Here is a 9,023-nt window from a genome sequence, read left to right as displayed (position 1 = left end):
ATAATCCATGGACTCAACATTAGTCATAAAGAACTCATATACTTATTGTAAAAATCTACAAGTCATCAAAACCAAGAACTACGCGCATGCTCCTAGGGAGATAGATTGGTAGGAAAAGACCATCGCTCGTCCCCGACCGCCACTCATAAGGATGACAATCTAAGAACACCTCATATTTCAAATTTGTTATACAACGGTTACCATACGTGCATGCTACGGGACTTGCCAACTTTAACACAAGCATTCTTTAATTTCACAATTACCCAACTAGCATTACTCTAATATCACCACCTCCATATCTCAAAAAAATTATCAAGTATCAAATTGATCATAGCATCCAATTCACTTCCTATGATAGTTTTTATCATACCCAACTTGGATGCTCATCATTCTAGGACCAATTTTATAACCATATCAAATACCATGCTGTTCTAAAATACTCTCAAAATCATATAATTGAAGCACGAGAGATCAACAATTTCTACAAAATTAAGCCACCGCCGTGCTCTAAAAGATATAAGTGAAGCACTAGAGCAAAAATTATCTAGCTCAAAAGATATAAGTGAAGCACATAGAGTGTTCTAATAAATTCTAATCAAGTGGGATTCTCCCAAAAGGTGTGTACAGAAAGGATGATTGTGGTAAACTAAAAAGCAAAGACTAATATCATACAAGACGCTCCAAGCAAAACACATATAATGTGACAAATAAAAATATAGCTCCAAGTAAAGTTACCGATAGACGAAGACGAAAGAGGGGATGCCTTCCGGGGCATCCCCAAGCTTAGGATTTTGGTTATCATTGAATTTCTTGGGGTGCCATGGGAATCCCCAAGCTTAGGCTCTTGCCACTCCTTATTCCATAGTCCATCAAATCTTTACCCAAAACTTCAAAACTTCACAACGCAAAACTCAACAGGAAATCTCATAATAAGCTCCATTAGTGCAAGAAAGAAAAACCACCACATAAGTTACTGTAATGAACTCATTATTTATTTATATTGGTGTTAAACCTACTGTATTACAACTTCTCTATGGTTCATACCCCCCAATACTAGCCATAGATGCATCAAAATAAGCAAACAACACACGAAAAACAGAATCTGTCAAAAACAGAACAGTCTGTAGCAATCCGTAACTCTAGAATACTTATGGAACTCAAAAAATCCTACCAAAATAGGAAGTCCTGGGAAATATGTCCATTGATCTAGAGAAAAAAGAATCAACGCAAAAGCACGTTTCTGTTAATTACTAAAATTATTTTCATGCGCGCAAAGTTTCTGTTTTTCAGCAGAATCAAATTAACTATCACCGTAGGTTATCCTATAGGTTCTACTTGGCACAAACACTATTTAAAACATGAAAACACATCTAAACAGAAGCTAGATGAAAAATTTATTACTAAACAGAAGCAAAAATAGAGAAACAAAAATAAAATTTGGTTGCCTCCCAACTAGCGCTATTGTTTAACGCCCCAAGCTAGGCATAAAAGCGAACATAGATCTAAGTAGTGCCATCTTTGGCACTCAATTCATAAGTAGCTCGAATGATAGATTCATCAGGTAATTTGAACTTTCTTTCTTGTAAAGTGCTCCATGCCTTTCCTTAATGGAAATTGGAATCTAATATTCCCTTGCTTCAAATCAATAATTGCACCAATTGTTCTAAGGAAAGGTCTACCAAGAATAATAGGACAAGAAAGATTACAATCTATGTCAAGAACGATAAAATCTACGACACATAATTCCTATTTTCAACAATAAGAACATCATTAATCCTTCCCAGAGGTTTCTTAATGGTGGAATCCGTAAGGTGCAAATTTAAAGAACAATCATTAAGATCATGGAAACTTAGAATATCACATAAAGTTTTTGGAATTGTGGAAACACTAGCACCCAAATCACACAAAGCATAGCACTCATGATTTTTTATTTTAATCTTTATAGTAGGTTCCCACTCATCATAAAGTTTTCTAGGTATAGAAACTTCCAAATTATGTTTTTCCTCATAAGATTGCATCAAGGCATTAACAATATGTTTGGTAAAAGCTTTATTTTGACTATAAGCATGAGGAGAATTCAACACGGATTGCAACAAGGAAATACAATCTATTAAATAACAATTATAATAATTAAATTCCTTGAAATCCAAGATAGTGGGTTCAATGCTATTTAAAGTCTTGACCTCTCCAATCCCACTTTTACCAAATTTAGCATCGAGATCTAAAAACTCCGAATCATTGGGACGCCTTTTAACTAAAGTTGACTCATCTCCAGTCCCATAATTATTAAGATTCATATTTCAAAACAAGGATTTAATAGGGGACACATCAATAATTTTTAGATCTTCATCATTATTTTCATGGAAACTAGAAGAATACGTTTTTACAAAGCAATCTTTCTTAGCACGCAATCTAGCGGCTCTTTCTTTGCACTCATCAATGGAAATTCTCATAGCTTTGAGAGTCTCATTGATATCATGCTTAGGAGGAGTAGATCTAAGGTTCAAAGAATCAACATCAAGCGAAAGTCTATCAACGTTCCTAGCCAAATCATCAACTTTAAGCAATTTTTCTTCAAGTAAAGCATTAAAATAATTTTGAGACATCATAAATTCTTTAACACTATTCTCAAAATCAGAGGGCATATTATTAAAATTTCCATAGGAATTATTGTAGGAATTTCCATAATTATTAGAGGAATTGCTAGGGAACGGCCTAGGATTAAAGTTTCCTCTATAAGCATTGTTACCAAAATTATTCCTACCAACAAAATTCACATCCATAAATTCATTATTCTTCTCAATCAAAGTAGACAAAGGCATATCATTAGGATCAATAGGAGCACTCTTAGTAGCAAACAATTTCATAAGTTCATCCATCTTTCCACTCGAAACATTAATTTCTTCTATAGCATGCACTTTCTTACTAGTAGATCTTTCGGTGTGCCATTGAGAATAATTAGCCATAATGTTATCAAGGAGTTTAGTAGCTTCTCCTAAGGTGATTTCCATAAAAGTGCCTCCTGCAGCCGAATCTAAAAGATTTCTAGAAGCAAAATTCAATCCGGCATAAAATTTTTGTATGATCATCCATAAATTCAAACCATGAGTAGGGCAATTGCGAATCATCAATTTCATTATTTCCCAAGATTGGGCAACATGCTCATGATCAAGTTGTTTAAAATTCATAATATCATTCCTAAGAGAGATGATCTTAGCGTGAGGAAAATCTTTGGGATAAAAGCATCTTTACACTTATTCCATGAATCAATACTATTTTTTTGGCAAAGACGAAAACCATACTTTAGCACGATCTCTAATTGAAAACGGAAATAACTTCAATTTAACAATATCATTATCCATATCTTTCTTCTTTTGCATCTCACACAAACCAACAAAGTTGTTTAGATGGGTAGCGGCATCTTCACTAGGAAGGCCGGAGAATTGACCTTTCATAAGAAGATTCAACAAAGCAACATTGATTTCACAAGACTCAACATCATTAAGAGGAGCAATTGGAGTACCAAGGAAATCATTATTATTGGTATTGGAAAATCACACAACTTGGTATTATCCTGCGCCATGGCGACAAGCAATCCAACACAAGCAAACAAAAAGGCAAGCAAAAGAGAGGAGAAATTGGGAAAGAGAGGGCGAATAAAATGACAAGGGTGAAGTGGGGGAGAGGAAAACAAGAGGCAAATGGCAAATAATGTAATGCGAGGGAGATGAGTTTGTGATGGGTACTTGGTATGTCTTGACTTGAGCGAAGACCTCCCCGGCAACGACGCCAGAAAATCTTCTTGCTACGTCTTGAGCTTGCGTTGGTTTTCCTTGAAGAGGAAAGGGTGATGCAGCAAAGTAGCGTAAGTATTTCCCTCAGTTTTTAAGAACCAAGGTATCAATCCAGTAGGAGGCTCCTCACAAGTCCCACACACCTACACAAACAAACAAGAACCTCGCAACCAATGCAATAAAGGGGCTGTCAATCCCTTCAAGGCCACTTGCAAAAGTGAGATCTGATAGAGATAATATGATAAGATCAGTATTTTTGGTATTTTTATGATATAGATTGGAAAGTAAAAAGATGCAAATAAAAGTAGATGGTAAACTTATATGATAAAAGATAGACCTCGGGGGCCATAGGTTTCACTAGTGGCTTCTCACAAGATAGCATAAGTATTACGGTGGGTGAACAAATTATTGTCGAGCAATTGATAGAAAAGCGAATAGTTATGATATTATCTAGGCATGATCATGTATATAGGCATTACGTCCATGACAAGTAGACCGACTCCTGCCTGCATCTACTACTATTACTCCACACATCGACCGGCTCCTGCCTGCATCTAGAGTATTAAGTTCATAAAGAACAGAGTAACGCATTAAGAAAGATGACATGATGTAGAGGGATAAACTCATGCAATATGATATAAACCCCATCTTTTTATCCTCGATGGCAACAACACAATACGTGCCTTGCTGCCCCTGCTGTCACTGGGAAAGGACACCGCAAGATTGAACCCAAAGCTAAGCACTCCTCCTATTGCAAGAAAGATCAATCTAGTAGGCCAAACCAAACCGATAATTCGAAGAGACTTGCAAAGATAACTTAATCACACATAAAAGAATTCAGAGGAGATTCAAATATTTCTCATAGATAAACTTGATTATTAACCCACAATTCATCGGATCTCGACAAACACCCCGCAAAAAGAGTTACATCGAATAGATCTCCAAGAAGATCGAGGAGAACTTTGTATTGAGATTCAAAGAGAGAGAAGAAGCCATATAGCTAATAACTATGGACCCGAAGGTCTGTGGTAAACTACTCACAACTCATCGGAAGGGCCTTGGAGATGATGTAGAGGCCCTCCGTGGTCGATTCCCCCTCCGTCGGAGCGGCGGTGAAGGCTCCAAGATGGATCTCGCGGATACAGAAGGTTACGGCGGTGGAAATATTTTTTCATGGTGCTCCTCGATGGTTTCAGGGTACGTGGGTATATATAGGAGGAAGAAGTTGGTCGGTTGATGCTCGAGGGGCCCACGAGGGTGGGGGGCGTGCCCACCTCCAGGGGGCGCGCCGGGCGCCCTCGTGGCCGCCTCCTCTGTTGCTTGACGTCCACTCCAAGTCCCCTGGATCACGTTTGTTCCAAAAAGATCGCTCCCGAAGGTTTCATTTCGTTTGGACTCCGTTTGATATTCCGTTTCTTTGAAACACCGGAATAGGAAAAAACAGTAATTCGGGCTGGGCCTCCGGTTAGTAGGTTAGTCCCAAAAATGATATAAAAGTGTAAAGTAAAGCCCATAAACATCCAAAATGGGTAATATAATAGCATGGAACAATAAAAAATTATAGATACATTGGAGTCGTATCAAGCATCCCCGATGCCGGCCGAGCCGCCATCGTCTCCATCTCCGGTGGAGGAGCCAGGAGCCCTGCCGACATGGCCCTCGAAAATCCTCGCCCGCCAGGGCTTTCTTCTCTGTCCCTGTGGCCTCCTCCTCTCCGAGCCCTCCCGCACTCCCCGGTGACCACCTCCGGGCGCGGTGTGATACATCTCCAACGTCTCTATAATTTTTGATTGTTCCATGCTATTATATTATCATTCTTGGATGTTTTACAATCATTTTATGGCAACTTTACATCATTTTTTGGGACTAACCTATTGACATAGTGCCTAGTGTCAGTTGATGTTTTTGGCTTATTTTTTACTTTGTAGAAAATCAATACCAAACAGAGTCCAAATGCAGAGAAACTTTTTGGAGATTTTTTTTGGACCAGAAGACATCTACAGCACGACACTGCATTCCCTACAGATGTCTGTTGAAAAAAGTCAGTTTCGCCGACTGACTGTTTGTTGGAACAACTTCTATCAGACTATTGGTCGGTATTACTCACATATAGCGACCAACTGTCGGTCGAGAATGCTAAAATTTAGGACAACGCTAACACCCACACGTGTGGTGGGAGCCAAACCAGCCCATACGCCCTATAACACAGACGACACCACGTCACCACATGCATGCATGTGGGAGTCTTTTTTGGATTTTTTATTTTTAAAATGTTTTATCTCTTCAATGAAAAATCTGATTGAAGATCCGTTTTCACCATTAAATCCCTCGCGATGAGATCTCGAAACTAGATCTCATATCAATATATTTCGACGAATTTCTTTTGGGGTTAAAAGTTGCCATGTCTATTTCACATGAAGTGCCATGATGTTTACACTGAAGTTGCCATGATATGTCTTAGCTATTTTCGTCTATATTTAAAAGTAAATTTTGAAATATTATAAAACAGGGAATTAAGAAACTAGACTTGCCATGAACCATAAACTAAAATTGCCATGATACACACACTTAAAATTGCCATGGTTCATACAAAAAATAATTTTCATGGACAAAGTACTGGAATTGCGATCATCAAAAAACAAAAACAGCCATTGTCTACAAACTAAAATTGCCACATGGCAACTTTAGTTTAAGCACTATGGCAACTATAGTGTAAACATCATGGCAACTTTTGGGGAATTTTTTTCGTCGAAACATATCAACATGGGGTCTAGTTTTGAAGATCACGTCGAGACAGATTTAATGGTGAAAATGGATTTTTAATTTGATTTTTAAATTAGGAGATAAAACATTTTTAAGCCGAAAACCAAAAATATTCCTGCTGATGTCATCTGTTCATACGTGGCACGTGGCAAAATGAGTGGTGATGGAGGCGTGTGGGCGATGTGCAAGATGCCACATGTATGGGCGTTAGTTTTTTTGAAAACTTATAGCATCAAACCGTTGGTCGGTGATAATTGCAGTACTGTCACATAGTCTTTTTTAGGATCAAACACTCCATTTTTTAATCAAGCACAACAAGTCGTTTAATACATAGGAAATCAGGAGGATTGATCAGCCACAGATGGAGACCATAATCTAAAGAAGTAGATACACACATGGGAAATATTGCCGACCGACCGTGGGTTGCCAACTGGGCTACGCATAGCGCGAAACCCAGGACGATTCATGTCATGCGCCCTCACAGCCCACCTCCTCATTTCCTTAAAACAAAACCCTCCTCATACACCATTCGGCTCCAAAAAATCAACACCACATTGTTACCTCTCCCCCTTATCTCTTCCCCATCCCGATCTGGGTGGCGACATCAACACTGGCACTCGCATTTGGCGACGCTTCCCCCACTCTGTCCATCTCTTCATCCCACCATGTGAGGGACTGGATGGGATCCTCTCAATTGGATTCACTAGTAGCTCGAATTCGAGTAGCAGGATTTGATTACACACGAACTAGGGATTACAAGAATGGGGAATTGGGGGGGGGGTAGGTAGCCGCCGTTGCCGTTCGCCTGATCCACTGGATGGTTTGCTTGGAGGAATGGACTTGGTTAAGTAGTGGCAGCCGCTGGGCCGGGCTACACTCACACCCACTCCGGCCCACTCACTCGTGGGTTGCTCTTGCGAGCCCGTGACAGTCTTCGTGGAGTGGGCGAGCCGTTGGAGTCGCTGCATGGTGGGGTCGCCATGTCAGGTGTGCTGACATCCCCCCTTCTTGAGTAGAAGCTTGTACCCAAGCTTCAACGGCTGGGAATCGAGCTTGTAGAGCCACTTTGTCCTCCCATGAATCAGCCACTACTGCTGGGTTGGACCATCGGATCAGCACTTGTTCCACCATAGCCCCGCGCAGTTTGCGCCAGCGATGCTCAAGGACTACCACTGGCACTGAAGGTATGTCAGAATAATTTGGAAGATCACTGGAAGCTGTCATACCTGGGCTAAGTGCTCGCTTGAGTTGAGATACATGGAAGACAAGGTGCACTTGTGCATGAGGTGGTAGCTAAAGCCTATAGGCCACTTCATTGATCCGCCCAATAATCTTGAAGGGGGCAAAGAAGCGGAAGGCCAGCTTGTGACAGGCGCGGGGAGCCATTGAAGTTTGGATGTAAGGTTGTAGCTTGAGATAAATTGAGTCGCCCACCTCAAAGGCCCGGAATGATCGTTTTTTGTCAGCCTACTGCTTCATGCACTGTCTCGCTCGGTGGAGATGCCATTGGAGAAGGTCTTGCACAACGGTGCGTTCATCCAGCTAGGAATGAAGGGCCGGCACTGAAAAAGCCCTCGTTGTTGTAATCCCCCATTGCCGTGGTTCATGCCCGTACATAGCACGAAATGGTGACATTCCAATGGCAGATTGATGGGAAGAGTTGTACCAGAACTGTGCAAGTGGAATCCAGTAGCTCCATCGACGGGGACACACCTGCGTGAAGCATCGGAGGAAGGTTTCCAGGCACTGATTGACCCTCTCCGTCTGGCCGTTCATCTGTGGGTGGTTGGCTGAACTCATTCTGAGACCCGTGCCTGCATACTTGAAGAGCTCCTGCCAAAAGTGACTCGTGAACATCGGATCACGGTCAGACACAATCGAACCCGGGAATCCATGTAGCCTATAGACTTGGTTCATGTAGAGCAGTGCTACTTTGGAGGCTGTATAAGGGTGTGCTAGGGGCAGAAAGTGAGCAAATTTTGTCAGCTTATTAACGATCACCAAAATGCAGTTCACACTTCTAGAAGTTGGGAGTCCGTCAATGAAATCCATTGTGATCATTTCCCAGGTTTCCTTGGGCACCAGTAAAGGTTCGAGCAGGCAAGGGTAAGCGGCTCGGTCTGGCTTGGCCTGCTGGCATCTAGGGCAACAATGCACATAGTGCTGAATGTGTGTTTTAATTTTGGCCCAAGCAAAGAGGCGGCATACTCGGCGCCATGTTACTGGAAAGCCCGAGTGTCCTCCAAGAGGGGTATCATGAAACGCCTTGATTACCTCTTGTTGCATTGATGTGCTGCCACCTAGCCAGATGCGTCCTCTAAATCGTAAGATGCGTTGTTCTAGAGTGAAGCGTCCTTTTGGATCTGCTCTAATGGCTAATTGTTCCAGCAGTTTCTGGGCTTGTGGGTTTGAGTTGTTGCTGGCAATGATGTCTTCCATCCAACTAGGCTGATAAGATGATATTGC

The sequence above is a fragment of the Triticum dicoccoides genome, chromosome 7B, assembly GCF_002162155.2.
Source record: "Triticum dicoccoides isolate Atlit2015 ecotype Zavitan chromosome 7B, WEW_v2.0, whole genome shotgun sequence".
Taxonomy (NCBI): domain Eukaryota; kingdom Viridiplantae; phylum Streptophyta; class Magnoliopsida; order Poales; family Poaceae; genus Triticum; species Triticum dicoccoides.
This window is presented reverse-complemented; position numbering follows the sequence as displayed.